This window comes from Somniosus microcephalus, chromosome 13 (genome assembly GCF_052327205.1).
Source record: "Somniosus microcephalus isolate GS21.2 chromosome 13, FLI_Smic_1.0, whole genome shotgun sequence".
Taxonomy (NCBI): Eukaryota; Metazoa; Chordata; class Chondrichthyes; order Squaliformes; family Somniosidae; genus Somniosus; species Somniosus microcephalus.
Window position 1 is genome coordinate 175,277,544 of NC_140999.1, and position 18,472 is coordinate 175,296,015.

Here is an 18,472-nt window from a genome sequence, read left to right on the forward strand (position 1 = left end):
GATGGGGGATAATTGGGCCAGGGTTTGCAGATGTCATTCAGTCCCCATTTTAAAGTCATACATTCTGTCCTTATTTTTAGATAATACTATTATTTGATATTATTTATAGTTAAATAGCAAAGCTTTTTGGCAATTTGGGAAGCAAAGAAGCAGAGTTTCTAGGAGCAGAGGAGTTTCTTTGCAGTACAGGCTAAGGAACTGGAGATGCACAACTGAGGCACTGCAGCACTGCCATTGGTAGGAGGATGTAATCGCAACATGACAAGTTTAGATGGGCTGTTCTTTCCTTATAAATGCAGACATATTGGCCCATATTTTCCGATGCCCACGGGTGTGTACGAGCTGTGTACACACCCGTAGGGACATCGGAAATGCCGGTTTCAGGTACGCCTGCCCTGGAGAAGGGCCTCTGCAGGCGGAGAGTTCTGCTTTCTGCAGAACCTCCGCCTGCTGAAAACACTTAAAAATCTTATGCCTGGTAAGGCCTGCTTTTACCAACATAAGAGTTTAAAAAAGCTTTTAAAAATCTTTTTTTCCCACTCATTTTTAATTTAAAAATACTTTTAAAAACAGGTAAGGTTATTTTTAGCCCCGTAAAAAACTTTAATTATTTTTTTCAAAAAATTAAATTTTTGTTTAAAATATTTAATTTAGTGTAATTTTAACTAAGTTTAAAAATGTGATTTTTTAATAATGTTTTAGTGTCTTTTTTCAGTGATCCCAATTCATATATTTGACAGGTCTATCTGTCTTAAAAGTATGAAGGGAGATTCCCTTCTTTCATTGGCTGGCCTGGCCCACGTGATCCCAGGGATGCTTGTGAACCACCTGCGCCCCTGGGATACCTGGGTCCTGCGCATTTCGACTGCGGAGAGGCCCGGTATCGGAAGTGTCCGGACCTCGGGAGCCCTCAGGTAAGTGCGTCGATTTTTTTCTGATAGGAGGCACCCGCACGCAGGAAGCCTCCTATCGGAAATTATGGGCCAAGAATTTATAATGGAAAAAGTTGACACAAAAGGTGACAAAAATATGGCAATAGGAAATAACATTTAGTAGACAGATATAAAAAATTTAATATATTATTAGCTGTATAGGGGATCAGTCAGCGAGTATCTTGAGTTACATCAGCCTGTGAGATCCCAGACAGTTTTGCATTGAAAAGAATCTCTAGTCCTAGTTCCATAGTAATGCTTTAGTTTTGTTCTTAAGGTGTTTGATAAAACCAGGCAAAACTCCAGTTGGTGAGATGCTGAGCAATATCATCCTGGAAGCTCCCAGGTTGGATCCCTGGTTTGTGCTGAATGAGCTGATCTCGGTCAGGGTGGCAGTAGAGATGTTACAATTTGCCTCAGCATCCTTGGATTCAGGAAAGAGAAAATCATTCAAGATTACTGCTCTTGATTGCTATTCAACAACCCTGCTCTGCTCTAATGAACATAGTCCCATTTTCCATATCTTTCTTTGTATTTGTATTTTCTCATACCAGCATTCACACTCTCTAGTGCCTCAACATCCTTCTTACAGTATGGAGCCCAAAACTGCATACAGTACTCCAGCTATAGTCTTAATAGGAAAAAGAAAGAAAGACTTGCATTTATATAGTGTCTTTCACAAACTCAGGACGTTCCAAAGTGCTTTACAGCCAATGAAGTACAATAAGGTTTTATATAGATTCACCATTACATCTCCTTTCATATTCTATAACTCTTGCCATAAAACCCAGTATTTTATTAGCTTTTTCAGCTCATTATCCACTTGAGGTGATGCTTTTCATAACTTGTGAGCCCGAACCCCCAAAACCCTCTTTTCTTCCACATCCAAAGTATAATTATTACTTTTGTTTTAACCAAAATCTACCATCTCACATTTACTGACATTGAATTCCATCTGCCATCTTATCAATTTCCTCTGTTAGTTTCCTTTAATCCTCAGAATTATTTATAATGCCCCCTAATTTGGTATCATCTGTGAATTTGGACACCACTCCCCCCAGCCCTATATCCAAATCATTGACGTACACAGTAAACAGAAGCAGTCCCACAATAAAACCCTGTGGGAGACTGCTACCCTTTTCCACCCACTCTGAGGAACTGCCCTTAACTCCTACTCTCTGTTTCCTCCCAGGTTTTAATCCAATCTGTTACCCTCCCCATAATTCCATACCCCTTGATCTTCTCCAATAGTCTCCTGTGTGGTACCTTGCCAAAGGCTTTCTGAAAGTCCACATCCACTGAATTTCCCCCATCTACCATATCAGTTTGTTCTTCAAAGACCTCTGTCAGGGTTGTTAAGCACAATCTTCCTTTGTGAAATCCGTGTTAGCTTTTCTAATTATTTTCTCTTCATGTAATTTTTTAACCACAAATCTATATTACATTATGCAAGTCCCTGTAATATAAATAATAATAACAGTCAGATTTCCCTATTGCTTTACCATACCACAGAAAACATGTACAATGATTTTTCAGAAAATCAGTATCAAAGGCAGCCAGTTATTAACGTGATGCTGAGCTACAGTAACTTTAAGATGAAACTTTAATTGTATAATTTTAATCATCATAAAAAATCTTTTCAATAATGGTTTTCCCTTGGTGTAATGTTGATTTGTAAAGCATCTCTAGTCCTAGTTTCTCATTTTCATTGTGCTCTAATCATTATGTAGTTCAACAGGAATGTGTTTTGGTTTTAAAATGTTTTTCAAAAGGTGAGAGACGAGTAAGTATGCAAAGGGATTTGGGTGTCCTTGTACACAAATCACAGAAAGTTGACATGCAATTAGGAAGGTAAATGCATTCATTGCAAGGGAGTTGGAGTCTAAGAGTAAGGAAGTCTTGCTGCAATTATATAGGGCCTTGGTGAGACCACACCTGGAGTACTGTGTATATTTTTGGTCTCCTTACTTAAGAAAGAATAAACTTGATTTAGAAGGGGTGAAACAAAGGTTCACTCGGTTGATTCCTGAGATGACAGGAGAGATTGAGTAGAATGGGCCTATATTCGATGGAGTTTAGAAGAATGAGAGGTGATCTCATTGAAATGTATAAAATTCTTAGAGGGCTTGACAGGGTAGATGCTGAGAGGTTGTTTCCCCTGGCTGGGGAGTCTAGAACTAGGGGGCATAGTCTCAGGATAAGAGGTCGGCATTTTAAGACAGAGATGAGGAGAAATTTCTTCACTCAGGGGAATGTGAATCTTTGAAATTCTCTACCCCAGAGGGCTGTGGATGCTGAGTCATTGAATAGATTCAAGACTGAGCTCGATAGATTGTTGGACACTAAGGGAATCAAGGGATAGGGTGGGAAAGTGGAGTTAAGGTAGAAGATCAGCCATGATCTTACTGAGTGGCGGAGCGGGCTCGAGGGGCCATATGGTCTACTCCTGCTCCTATTTTTTAATATTCTTATGTTCTTATAACATAAAACCAGATAAATATATCCAGCCCTTCTGAGCATTGATCATATTGCTATTCCTACTCAGCAATGTGAACACTTGTAAAATGGCATTTTGCAGCCTATGTAAACATATGTAAAGGTCCTGGTGCATGAAACACAAAATGTTAGTATGCAGGTGCAGCAGGTGATCAGGAAGGCCAATGGAATCTTGGCTTTTATTGCGAGGGGGATGGAGTATAAAAACAGGGAAGTCTTGCTGCAGTTATACAGGGTATTGGTGAGGCCACACCTGGAATACTGCGTGCAGTTTTGGTTTCCATATTTAAGAAAAGATATACTTACACTCGAGGCGGTTCAGAGAAGGTTCACTCGGTTGATTCCGGAGATGAGGGGGTTGACGTATGAGGAAAGGTTGAGTAGGTTGGGACTCTACTCATTGGAGTTCAGAAGAATGAGAGGCGATCTTATCGAAACATATAAGATTGTGAGGGGGCTTGATCGGGTGGATGCGGTGAGGATGTTTCCATTGATGTGTGAGACTAGAACTAGGGGGCATAATCTAAGAATAAGGGGCTGCCCTTTCAAAACTGAGATGAGGAGAAACTTCTTCACTCAGAGGATAGTAAATCTATGGAATTTGCTACCCCAGAGAGCTGCGGAAGCTGCAACATTAAATAAATTTAAAATGGAGATAGACAGTTTCCTAGCAGATAAGGAAATTAGGGGTTACGGGGAGCGGGCAGGGAAGTGGACGTGAGTCTAGATTCAGATCAGCCATGATCCTATTGAATGGCGGAGCAGGCCCGAGGGGCCGTATGGCCTACTCCTGCTCCTACTTATGTTTTTATGTTCCAATCGGCAAAGTTCTCATGCAATTGCATAATTTGCTCATTGGACATGCCAGCGTGAACCCGTTTATTTTAAATGGATTCACACCTGCATGAAGAAAAAATGCACACAGGCATGTAATACAAGCATATTTGCATGTAAACTTCATCATTTTGGAATTTCTGCCCTGTGGTGTCAAAATCGACATTGAACACATACGTCTGCCGCGGGGGTTTATCTGGCAAGATATTTACTAAAACTACCGGAGAAATGGCATAAAATCGCTAACAACACCTCGCTCCAGGGCTACTGCTGATCTGCTGCCAAAATCACAGAAGGAGATTGAAAGAACCCAGGGCCGTAGTGCAGCAAAAGGAATAGACGGCAATAACATGATAGCAATTAGAACACAAAACTCTACTAAAACCTTGGGCGACGTCACAATTGCCCGCTTAAATCAAATGGTGAATGGGTTCAGTCTCTCTCAGGCCATTTTCCAGTTGAAATAAGTTTGCCGCAACACTGGCTTTAATGACTTTTGTCTCAGCTTGTATGAGACCAGGCATTGAAAGATAATCCTATTAGAGCCACTCAAACACTCTCTCAAGCTGATTTTTAAAATTACATTTAAAGTCCATAAGCTAACAGAATTACAGACCAAAATTTATGTCTGGAATTGGTCAAAAAAAAAGACGTTGTGTGTGATCTATGAGGTTGCTGATGCTGCTTGGAGTCATAAGTCAGTTATTGAATATCATAGGTATTAGAGAACAGAACATGCGGGGACGTGCTAGCAGCAGGTTGTACAAATACTGAGAAATGTCCAGTACATTGCTGGTATTTATTCAGTACATATAGTCCAAAGGAGCTGGTTAAAGGTGGGAAACTTAGTGAGCTGGTTGACTTAGAGATTTCAGTCCCAGCGTTCCTATAAGCTGACATGAGCACATAAATCCCAGTTACTTTTTTGATCTACAATCTATTTTAAATAAGAATATATTACTTGCAACACTGAAAATTACTGATAGATGCAGAGAAACCGCTGATAGGAAAGCACTCACCTCCTGGAACCCTGTGATATTTAAGTGGCAACTCTTCCTCCAAACTTTCATTCCTGTCTAATTGTAGTTACACATGTTAACTAAACACTGAAACTTCATAGAAATAACCAGAGTTAGACACCATTTCATCATCATTAACAATGGTATCCTGATGGCATCACGCACAGGGTAGTGGGAAGCTGGAACACTCTCCCGCAAAAGGCAGTGGATGCTGGGTCAAATGAAATTTTTAAGACTGAGATCGATAGAAACATAGAAACATAGAAGATAGGAGCAGGAGTAGGCCATTCGGCCCTTCGAGCCTGCTCCGCCATTCAATGTGATCATGGCTGATCATCCAAATTCAGTACCCTGTCCCTGCCTTTTCCCCATATCCCTTGATCCCTTTAGCCTCAAGAAATATAACCAACTCTTTCTTGAATATATTTAATGAACTAGCCTCCACCGCCCTCTGTGGCAGAGAATTCCACAGGTTCACCACTCTCTGGGTGAAGAAATTCCACCTCATTTCAGTCCTAAATGGCTTACCCCTTATCCTTAGACTATGACCCCTGGTTCTGGACTCCCCGGCCATCAGAAACATCCTTCCTGCATCTAGTCTGTCCAGACCTGACAGAATTTTATAGGTTTCGATGAGATCCCCTCTCAATCTTCTAAACTCCAGTGAGTATAAGCCCAATCGACACAATCTCTCCTCATACGTCATTCCTGCCATCCCAGGTATCAGCCTGGTGAATCTTCGCTGCACTCCCTCCATGGCAAGAACGTCCTTCCTCAGGTAAGGTGACCAAAACTGCACACAATACTCAAGGTGTGGTCTCACCAAGACCCTGTACAACTGTAGCAAGACATCCTTGCTCCTGTACTCGAACCCTCTTGCTACGAAGGCCAACATACCATTTGCCTTCTTAACCGCCTGCTGCACCTGCATGCTTACCTTCAGCGACTGGTGCACAAGGACACCCAGGTCTCTTTGCACTTCCCCTTCTCCCAATCTATTGCCATTCAAATAATAATCTGCCTTCCTGTTTTTGCCACCAAAGTGGATAACCTCACATTTATCCACATTATAGTGCATTTGCCATGTTTCTGCCCAATCACCCAACCTGTCCAAATCGTACTGGAGTTTCCTGACATCCTCCTCGCAGCTTACCCTCCCGCCCAGCTTTGTGTCGTCTGCAAATTTGGAGATATTACATCCAATTCCCTCGTCCAGATCATTTAATATATATTGTGAACAGCTGGGGTCCTAGGACCGATCCTTGCGGTACCCCACTAGTCACTGCCTGCCACTCGGAAAATGACCCGTTTATTCCAACTCTTTGCTTTCTGTCAGCCAACCAGTTCTCTATCCAAGTCAATACCTTGCCCCCAATCCCATGTGCCTTAATTTTGCACGCTAATCTCTTATGTGGGACCTTATCGAAAGCCTTCTGAAAGTCCAAATACACCACATCCACTGGTTCTCCCTTATCTATTTTACCAGTTACATCCTCAAAAAATTCCAGTAGATTAGTCAAGCATGATTTACCTTTTGTAAATCCATGTTGACTTTGTCCGATCCTGTCACTGCTTTCCAAGTGCTCTGCTATTACATCTTTTATAATAGACTCTAGCATTTTCCCCACTACCGATGTCAGGCTTACCGGTCTATAATTCCCCGCTTTTTCTCTACCACCTTTTTTGAATAGTGGGGTAACATTAGCTACCCTCCAATCCATGGGTACCGTTCCAGAGTCTATCGAGTTCTGGAAGATGACCAGTAATGCATCTGCTATCTCTAGGGCCACTTCCTTAAGTACCCTGGGATGTAGACCATCAGGCCCTGGGGATTTATCGGCCTTCAGTCCCATCAATTTTCCTAACACCATTTTCCTACAAATACTGATTTCTTTCAGTTCCTCTCTTTCATCAGACCCTATGTTCCCGGCATCTCTGGGAGGTTATTTGTGTCCTCCTTTGTGAAGACAGAACCAAAGTATGTATTTAGTTGGTCTGCCTTTCCTTGTTTCCCATTATAAATTCCCCTGATTCTGACTGTAAGGGACCTACGCTTGACTTCACTAATCTTTTTCTCTTCACATATCTATAAAAGCTTTTACAGTCAGTTTTTATGTTCCCTGCTTGCTTACTCTCATATTCTATTTTCCCTTTCTTAATTAATCCCTTTGTCCTCCTTTGTTGACTCCTAAACTGCTCCCAATCCTCAGGATTATTGCTTTTTCTAGCCAATTTATATGTCCTCTCCTTGGATCTTATGCTATCCCTAATTTCCCTTGTTAGCCACGGTTGAGTCACCTTTTTTGTTTTATTTTTATGCCAAACTGGGATGAACAAATTCTGTAGCTCATCCATTCGGTCTTTGAATGTTTGCCATTGCCTATCCACCGTCAACCCTTTGAGCGCCATTCCCCACTCAATCCTACCCAACTCGCTCCTCAGACCATCGTAGTTTCCTTTATTTAAATTGAGGACCCTTGTCTCTGAGTCGACTACTTCATTCTTCATCTTAATGAAGAATTCGATCATATTATGATCGCTCCGACCCAAGGGGCCTCGTACAACAAGATTGCTAATTAATCCTTTCTCGTTACATAATACCCAGTCTAAGATGGCCTGATCTCTGGTTGGTTCCTCGACATATTGGTCCAGGAAACCATCCTGTAAACACTCCAGGAATTCCTCCTCCACAGTATTGTTACTAATTTGGTTGGCCCAATCTATATGTAGATTAAAGTCACCCATAATGACTACTGTGCCCTTATTGCACGCTTCTTTAATTTCCCTTTTAATGCCATCCCCAACCTCCACCTTACTGTTTGGAGGTCTATATACCACTCCCACTAATGTTTTTTTCCCCTTAGTATTTCTCAATTCTACCCATACAGATTCCACATCATCAGAGCTAATATCCTTCATTACAATTGTATTAATCCCTTCTTTAACCAGTAATGCTACCCCACCTCCCTTTCTTTTTTGCCTATCTTTCCTGAATATCGAATACCCCTGGATGTTGAGTTCCCAATCTTGGCCATCCTTGAGCCACGTTTCTGTAATCCCAACCAAATCGTATTCGTTTACCTCTATTTGCGCAGCCAATTCATCCACCTTATTACAAATGCCCCTCGCATTAAGACACAAAGCCTTCAGGCTTGTTTTTTTAATGCTCTTTGACCTATTAGAATTATTATTTACTGTGGCCACTTTTGATTTAAACCGTTGATTTCTCTGACTGCCACTTTTGTTTTTCTCCTTCCTATCTTTTGCTTTTATCTCTGTTTTCCTTTCCTCTGTCTCCCTGCTCAGGTTCCCAACCCCCTGCCATTTTAGTTTAAACCCCCCCCCCGAACAGTGCTAGCAAACCTCCCCGCAAGGATATTTGTCCCGCTCTGGTTCAGGTGCAACCCGTCTGACTTGTACAAGTCCCACCTTTCCCAGAAGCAGGCCCAGTGATCCAGGAAACTAAAGCCCTCCCTCCTGCACCAACTCTTTAGCCACGCATTCATCTGCTCTATCCTCCTATTCCTATACTCACTAGCACGTGGCACCGGGAGTAATCCAGAGATTACAACCTTTGAGGTCCTGCTCTTTAATCCGCTACCTAGCTCCCTAAATTCTTGTTGCAGGACCTCATCCCTCTTCCTACCTATGTCGCTGGTCCCAATGTGAACCACGACCTCTGCCTGTTCACCCTCCCCATTCAGAATGCCCTGCAGCCGTTCAGTGACATCCTTGACCCTGGCACCAGGGAGGCAACAAACCATCCTGGAGTCACGTCTACGGCCACAGAACCATCTATCTGTTCCCCTTACGATAGAATCCCCTACCACTATTGCTCTCCTACTCTTTTTCCTCCCTTCCTGAGCAGCAGCAACACCCCCGGTGCCAGGAAGTTGGCTGCTGCTGCCTTCCTCTGGTGAGTCATCCCCCTCAACAGTATCCAAATTGGTATACCTGTTTGAAAGGGGGATGGCCACAGGGGTCTCCTGCACTACCTGCCTGCTTCTACTGCGCCACCTGGTGGTCACCCATTTCCCTTCTGCCTGTGCAGCCCTACCCTGCGGCGTGACCAACTCATCATACGTGTAATCCACGACCCTCTCAGCATCGTGAATGCTCCACAACCCATCCAGCCGCAGCTCCAGTGCCTCAATACGGCCCATTAGTAGCTGCAGCTGGATGCATTTCTGGCACACGTGGTCATCAGGGACACCGGCAGCGTCCCTGAATTCCCACATAGAGCAAGAGGAGCATAACACGGGGCTGGGCTCTCCTGGCATGACTTACCCCTTTAATTAATTTAAATTAATTCAATACCACCAGTTAAAGATATACTCTAGGGCGCTTATTTACCAACTGTCCCCACTACACCACAGAGACCCAAGAAAATATAAACCGCAGAATTTAATCTTGTAATAAAAGAAATGCTCACCAACCAATCACTTACCTGCTTCCTGGTGACGTCACACTTGGATTACTTTTTACCTCCTCTGCTGTTGAATTGGTCGGGCCTCGTTCGCTGCCGCGGCTTTTATCTGCCTATTTTGTTAGGTAAGGGTATCAAGGGATAGGGATCAAAGGCGGGTAAATGGAGTTGAGGTACAGATCAGGCATGATTGATTGAATGGCAGAACAGGCTTGAGGAGAGAATGCCTACACCAGTTCCTACAAAATGGTTTCTTTTAAAATTAAAATGGAGATTAAGACACGGATAATGGTAAAATATGAAATAGGTACATCCTATAGCGATGATGTTGAGTTAAGAACTAGCTGAACACCCCATTAGTAGTTATACCAATTACTGTGGATTAAAAAGTGGATTCTGCAAATTTGCTGCTCCGCTCAATTTCCTAGTTTCCCGTTCTCCACAGTTAACTTTTTGTGTTAGAAGGACCGTGGCTAGATCTACCTTATATCAAAAGGGGAGGTTTCCAGGCTTCCCTGGGAAATTCCGCCATTTATGCCTTCCGTACACTCCAGCAGAACTTATGCCAGCTGACTTGAGTACAGCCGAAACTCCAGGCAAGGCCCCAGAAACTCCCGAGAGAAAACTAAAAGAAAGACTTTAATTTATATAGCACCTTTCACAGCGTCAGGACATCTCTAAACACTTTACAGTTAATGAAGTACTTTTGAAGTATAGTCACTGTTGTAATGTAGGAGACACAGCAGCCAATTGCACACAGCAAGCTCCCACAAACAGCAATGTGCTAATGACCAGATAATCTGTTTTAATGATGTTGGTTGAGGAATAAATATTGGCCCAGGACATCAGGGAGAACTCCCCTGCTCTTCTTCGAAATAGTGCCATGGGATCTTTTATGACCATCTGAGGGGGCACTCTGTTTCATGCCTCATCTGAAAGACGGCATCTCCAACAATGCAGCACTCCCTCAGTACTGCACTGGGAGCCTAGATTTTGTGCTCAAGTCTCTGGAGTGGGACTTGAACCCACAACCTTCTGACCCAGAGGCAAGAGTGCTACACATTTAAAAATATATATATATTATTTATTGAACGTTAAAAACATTTACTACATCGTGATCATTCCATTGTATCATACAAATCCATTACGCCACTCTGCACAACCATTCCTCCAACACATATTAACATCAAAACCTGAAGTTTAATTTGTCTCCCATAACATATACTAACTAATCTATTGTACTTTAAAAATTGATCAGTAATCATGGCTCTGAATAAGGGAAGTGTGCGTGATAATCCCCCCATCCTTAATCTCCGGCCCTTCCCTCCTCTCATGCTCCTTCCCAACTTTTCGGGCAGCTGCTGCTTTCCTCCGGCTCTTTTTCACCTCCTGTTTGAACCCTCCCTGCAGTTTCAGCCTCTTCCTTACATTAGGTTTGGGCCAAGAAGCTGCCCCTTCTCTCTCCTTCTGCCCCTCACTAACCTTTCCCTTTCCATACGATGCCACCCCCTCCCCCACTTCCATGTCTCCGTCCCCCTCTGGCTCCTCACTCTCGAGCTCTTCTGTAACCTCCCGTCCCTGCTCCCCGTCAGATAATATGGGGGCGATTTTGCCAGCCCTGGGGAGACGGGTACGGAGGCGGGACTGCCGGGAAAATGGCAGAATTTGGGGGCGGGCTCCCAACCTGCCTCCATACCACCTTCCTAGGAGGCAGGTAGCCATCCCGCGCCGAGTCCTGTCTCCTTGGAGGCGGGAAGGGATTAAAGCCTATTAACTGCCTGTTAACAAGTAGTTAACAGGCAGAAAATAGGATTCTCCCCTTTTTCCCCTCACACAAGTTCGGGCTTCTCGAAGGCTCCAAAACACGCCAGCTCAGCGAGGCGAGTACTGGGTCTGCGGGGGTCGAGGGGGGTGCAAAAGTGTGGTGTGAAGGTAAGTGATGGGTGCAAGAGTGTAGAGGTGAGTATCTGAGGTAAGTGCAAAGTGTTTTTAAAAGTGTAGTTACCTTTGTTTCTTCCTGCAGGCTTTAGTCGGTTTGTATGCGGAGAGTCTCGGACCCGCCGTGTTGCAGATGAGAGGTGGCCGTTGCATTCTCAGATGCAACAACCATCTCATTTCTGTAAAACAAAGAAGGTTGATGAGGTCTTGTGTTCAAGACCTCATCAAACTGCAGAGAATGTCACTGTTTGACAGCTTCACAGAGCTGTCAAATGATGACAATTCATCTGTCAAAATTTTTTGACAGATGAAACGTCATACGTTGACATTCTCTGCAACTGGCTTTCCCTTAATTGGCCTGCTAAGCATGCTGGGTGGGCTTAACAAGGTCAATCAAGGGAAAATAGTGTGGGTTGGCCACAAAGCGACGGAGGGGGGACGTCGACCCACCAAGCAACAGTCCCGCCTCCAACGCGCCCCCATTAATAAAATCGCCCCATAATCTCCCTTAGAGAGCCTTCCAGCTATCATGGTTTCTCCAACAGTGCCGCTCCCTTCGGCCTTATCTCCACCACTGACCCATGCTCCCTGTTTCTTCTCTCTCTGGGACAATGGCGTACCTGCACCTATTTTGCTCCCTTCTGGCGTCTTTGTCTCCCCGCTTCCATCCTGATGCCCCTTTAAGGCTCCTGCCTCTTACACCCTCTCCTTGTCTTGCCCCCTCCTGCTCCCTGAGATGGCCGTCTCCCTGTCTTTCTTTCGAGTGCTTACACTTACCCTGCACCCCGCTCCCGCCTCCTCTCCCCCCGCGGACCCCAGGTTCTTTAGGGAGAGCCGAGCTGTATTATTGCTCGACTATGCCCTCGACCCGTGCTGCCCACTGCTGTCTTTGTCCTTTTCCACCGTACTTGGTGTTATCCACCATCTCCACCCTGTTCTCTGCTCTGCAATTTTCTGCCTCTTCCTGCGCTCTTTTCTCCTTCCATTCACCAGCTGTGTACTCTGCCTGCTCCGCTCCTCCAGCTGCTCCACTCGCACCTCCTGCTCCTTCTCCTTCTCCCATCTCATCGTCACTCAAGGGGCTTCCTTCTGCCACACACTCACAGCGGGTGGGGCCTTTGTGACACACCCCACAGCTCTCCACCTTGCAGCTCCGAACGATATGTCCAGACTCACCGCAGTAATAACAGCTTCTTACAAGATGGTTGTGTCCAAGACAATAATAACAAACCTTCACCTGGTTATTGTGCGGTACGCTGAAGTACTGCACTCCTTCCATTGTCTCGAATTATATGCTGTACGGGAATGACTTCACCCCCTCTGAGAACCGTACCTTTACATCACGGGTTCCATCTGCTACTTGCGTTCCTGGATAGTATCTCCTCTTTATTGCCAAGCAAATTTTAATGTCCCACGACTCCAACTTTTTTATTAGCACATCGTCCTCAATATAAACCGGCAGGTTTAAGAATGAGACCACCACCTCTTCAGAATATAGCAGAGATACCTCCAAGAACTTATCTCCAACCTTCAAACTCAGTAAAAGTCTTTCCACCTCCTCTCGGTCACTGACCATCACCTCAAACATTCGGCTTTGGTCGGCAGGCAAAGCAGCTTCCCTCGCCGCAGTCCTCATATACCACCTGGATAATATCCCAAGCTCGTATCTCCTTATCCTCGCACTGAACCACCAACGTGTTTTCTTTTCCAAACCTCCTGGGGTCCCAGCCCGAATCTTTGGGCCTTTTTTTCTCCCTTCCTCCAACATTTTCACCCTTGATTAAATTCATCCTGGAAACATTGCCCTCTGAGGGGCCCGGCACTCCGGACTGATGGCTGCTGTTTATGGACCAAAAAGGCCCTAAAATCTGGAAAAAAAAAACCACCACCAACTTTTTACAAACTCAGTCAAACTCCCTGCAGTAATCAAGCAACCAGCAGCACCTGCTCACTGCTAGCCACTCCCACCTAGAGAGTGCTACCCACTGAGCCACGGCTGACACTTCAAGTAATCCAACTAGGGTAGGATCAATTACCTTTTTTTAAAAAAGAAATGCATGGTTTCCTTTAGAGCTGAAGATATTTATACGTTTTCATCAGCCCTGGGATGGGCCCTAGGGTTTCATCTTTGGGCTGCTCCACCATCCAGTTCAAAGTAAATGCTGCTGAAGTGTTTGTCCCAGTCATGTAAACGACCCTGTAGCTGGGATTTGGGATGGCGTGTCTGGCTCAGGGTTAGCGCAGATGGAACGGGTCCCCGGGAATTTTGGGGCCACTATGTATGAGTTGTGCATCCTCCCTCTTCCTCACCAAGGGTTCTTGGGGCTGTTCTATTCTCTAACATCCTATTGATTTAGAGCTTAACATTTATCTCAGAGTCAGTAACTAGCAAGCTTTAAATGTATTACTTACACCCCACCTTACACATGCACAATCTTTACTTACTCAGACAGAAGAAAAACTTTTTTTTTGCATGCAAGTAGGAATGATTAAAAGATCTATAAGGGCCTGCATCTTAGGGAGCAAAAGTAATCCATTTTCCTGAAGTATTATCCCATATCTGATTATATTAATCCCTTTTAATCAGCAAGGTTGGCCTGGCAACTAATTATTGCAGAGTGTTCACCTTCCCCATTTAAATAAATCAGTGTTTTACCACTCAATAAAGTGCCTTGGAAAGTTTTGTATATTGAAAGTGCTATAAGTGTTTTCATAAAGTGCACATGTGCAGAGTGATTGGTATTACTGTAGGAGTTACAACTTAAAAGCATTTCAAGTTGGAACGTTCATGGTTATTAAAAATAGATATTATGGAAATCATTAACGACTTGATGTTCATCTTGATTTAGAGCTGCACTGTGCGCATTATATGTTCTTGGGAATGGGGAATGCATATTGCTAAATCAGTAAGTGGGATTAAGTTAATGGATGTGTCAACCACTTTGTGCCTCACATCAACAAGCAGGTCCCAGTGGAAGCCAGAAACCTCCCAGCTGGAATACAAGGGATACGATCTATGGCATTCTCGACTGGGATAATAAAAGTTTATGGGCTAGAAATTCGTTATAGCCAAGGACTGGGCAGTGTTTAGACTAAAAAGCCGTAATTTTACGAACCTCGGCGGGTCCGTGGCAGACGATGTCGGTGGCGGGTCCCGACCCCGCTGCTGTTTTCATCCCAGCCTCTGAAATGATTTTCCCCTGATTGAGCTTGTTAAGCCCGCCCAGCGCATGTGCCAGCCAATTAGAGGAAGCGGGTCTGGTGACGTCATTTGATGATGCATCATCAGCTGGTTTCCTTAAAGAGACCGTGGCCAAATTTAATTTGACATTTGTGCTGTCAGTGTTCTACAACATTGAGGTGCTGCAAACACTGCCAAGCACTGCACAGAGGTGCACACTGCACCCAGGCTCTCCCATGACTCCCTCCATATGCTTATGGCGGGGGTCAAAGCACACAGGGAGGTCCTCTTCCATTCCCATAAGCGGAAGAAACCTCCCCAGGAGATCAACACAGCCTGGTTGCACATTGCAGAGGAGGGCACAAGCAGGGATGTGGTCAGGAGGACCTGGGTGTAGTGCCGCAAATGTTTTAATGATCTCAGTAGCTCACGAAACGTTAGTACAAAGCCACACTCAACCTCATTCGCTGTGCCACTCATCACATCCCCATCACTCTGCCTTCTGTACCCTATTCCTGTACATCCTTACTCACACCAACTTACCTTGTGTTCCTCTTTATCTACATTATCACATCCCCACTAGCCACCCCTCACACTCACCCTAGTGCAATGATACCAACTAACAACACACCCCAGCTTCACAGACGAGGTCTAGGCACAGCGGAAAACTGGTGGGTGACCTGTCAAATCCAAAACTCGGGGGAAAAAAACATTGATATGTGGCTGTAAACAAGCCACTAATGATTTTAATTGCCTCCCCCGCCGTTGCGTGTCGGGTCTGCTCAGCGCTGACAGACCCGACATTTGGTAAAGGCACGTGGCAGTGGGTTCACAGCGGGGTCCTGACCTGCTGGGGAAAAAAACACTTTCCCATCCGACCCACCACCAATAGCGCCTGCTGACTCCCTGCAAAATCCAGCCCAACATGGTTAACTAGCAGCAGTTGAAAATTCTCTAGGCTACACGCAAAATTCGTCCTCACTCCTCATTAAAATGATCGCAGTCATGATTCTCGTCTAAAAACCCAAGCTCATTGGCGTGACACTGAAAAGATGGACCAATATCGGGTGTAGTCTAAAAGCAAGTAATGATTGCCACAGGCTTTTTTCACCACTTAAAGGGGAGGTCCATTGATGCTGCAGCACCTCATTCTCGGCATTGTTGGGTGCGCAGCTGCCTCAACAACCATAAGAAGGACAAAGAGAAAGAATGCTTATTTACAAATGCTGATGGCAGATCGCCGCCCCAGGGAGAGAGCCCGGAGGTTTTCACAGGAAGCTTTGGAGGCATTGGTTTTACTGGTGGAGAGAAGGCGGGCGGTCATAGAGTTATACAGCACAGAAAGAGGCCCTTCGGCCCATCGCGTCTGCGCCGGCCATCAAGCCCTATCTAATCTAATCCCATTTTCCAGCATTTGGTCCGTAGCCTTGTATGCTATGGCATTTCAAGTGCTCATCCAAATGCTTCTTGAATGTTGTGAGGGTTCCTGCCTCTACCACCCTTTCAGGCAGTGAGTTCCAGATTGCAACCACCCTCTGGGTGAAAAAGTTTTTCCTCAAATCCCCTCTAAACCTCCTGCCCCTTACCTTGAATCTATGCCCCCTTGTTATTGACCACTCTACTAAGGGGAAAAGTTCCTTTCTATAAGAACATAAGAACATAAGAAGCAGGAGCAGGAGTAGGCCATACGGCCCCTCGGGCCTGCTCCGCCATTCAATAGGATCATGGCTGATCCGAATCTAGACTCACGTCCACTTCCCTGCCCTCTCCCCATAACCCCTAATTCCCTTATCTGCTAGGAAACTGTCTATCTCCATTTTAAATGTATTTAATGTTGCAGCTTCCACAGCTCTCTGGGGTAGCAAATTCCATAGATTTACTACCCTCTGAGTGAAGAAGTTTCTCCTCATCTCAGTTCTGAAAGCGCAGCCCCTTATTCTTAGATCATGCCCCCTAGTTCTAGTCTCACCTATCAGTGGAAACATCCTCACCGCATCCACCCGATCAAGCCCCCTCACAATCTTATATGTTTCGATAAGATCGCCTCTCATTCTTCTGAACTCCAATGAGTAGAGTCCCAACCTACTCAACCTTTCCTCATACGTCAACCCCTCATCTCCGGAATCAACCGAGTGAACCTTCTCTGAACCACCTCGAGAGCAAGTATATCTTTTCTTAAATATGGAAACCAAAACTGCACGCAGTATTCCAGGTGTGGCCTCACCAATACCCTGTATAACTGCAGCAAGACTTCCCTGTTTTTATACTCCATCCCCCTTGCAATAAAAGCCAAGATTCCATTGGCCTTCCTGATCATCTGCTGCACCTGCATACTAACTTTTTGTGTTTCATGCACCAGGACCCCCAGATCCCTTTGTACTGTAGCACTTTGCAGTTTCTCTCCATTTAGATAATAACTTGCTCTTTGATTTTTTCTGCCAAAGTGCATAGCCTCACACTTTCCAACATTATATTGCATCTGCCAAATCTCTGCCCACTCACTTAGCCTGTCTATGTCCTTTTGCAGGTTTTTTATGTCCTCCTCACTCATTGCTTTCCCTCCCATCTTTGTATTGTCGGCAAACTTGGATATGTTGCACTCGGTCCCTTCCTCCAAATCGTTAATATAGATTGTAAAGAGTTGGGGTCCCAGCACTGACCCCTGCGGAACACCACTAGTTACTGATTGCCAGCCCGAGAATGAACCATTTATCCCAACTCTTTGTTTTCTGTTAGATAGCCAATCTTCCACCCATGCCAGTATATTACCCCCAATCCTGTGATTTCTTATCTTGATCAGTAATCTTTTGTGTGGAACCTTGTCAAATGCCTTTTGGAAGTCCAAATACACTACATCCACTGGTTCCCCTTTATCCATCCTGTATGTTACATCCTCAAAGAATTCGAGCAAATTTGTCAAACATGACTTCCCCTTCATAAAACCATGCTGACTCTGTCCTATTAAATTATGTTTATCCAAATGCTCTGTTACTGTTTCCTTAATAATGGACTCCAACATTTTGCCAACCACAGATGTTAGGCTAACTGGTCTATAGTTTCCAGCTTTTTGTCTACTTCCCTTCTTAAATAAGAGTGTTACATTAGCAGTTTTCCAATCTGCCGGGACCTTTCCTGAGTCCAGGGAGTTCTGGAAAATAATCACCAATGCATCCACAATCCCTACCGCCACTTCTCTCAAGACCCTAGGATGTAGGCCATCAGGTCCGGGGGATTTATCCGCCTTAAGTCCCATTATTTTACTGAGTACCATCTCCTTAGTGATTTTAATCATCTTTAGCTCCCCCCACCACATTGCCCCCTGTTTGTCCAGTGTTGGGATATTTTTAGTGTCCTCTAGTAAAGACTGATACAAAATATTTGTTCAGCGTCTTTGCCATCTCCATGTTCCCCACCACTAGTTTCCCGGTCCCATCCTCTAAGGGACCAACGTTCACTTTAGCCACCCTTTTTCTTTTTATATAGCTGTAGAAACTCTTGCTATCTGTTTTTATATTTTTTGCTAGTTTACTTTCATAATCTATCTTCCCTTTCTTAATTAATCTTTTAGTTATTGTTTGCTGGCTTTTAAATGCTTCCCAATCTTCTATCCTCCCACTAGATTTGGCTACTTTATATGCCCTTGTTT

At 44.5% G+C, this 18,472-nt stretch overlaps 1 protein-coding gene across 1 annotated transcript in view; it reads left to right on the plus strand.

The window, feature by feature from the left end:
* The first annotated feature begins 850 nt into the window (after nt 1–850).
* LOC147108793 (CDK5 and ABL1 enzyme substrate 2-like) overlaps nt 851–18,472 on the plus strand; it is a 78,650-nt gene continuing 61,028 nt past the window's right edge. Inside the window, exon 1 of the mRNA XM_086005630.1 lies at nt 851–914. The gene's annotated coding sequence lies outside the window, so the exon portion shown is untranslated. The remainder of the gene's footprint in view (nt 915–18,472) is intronic.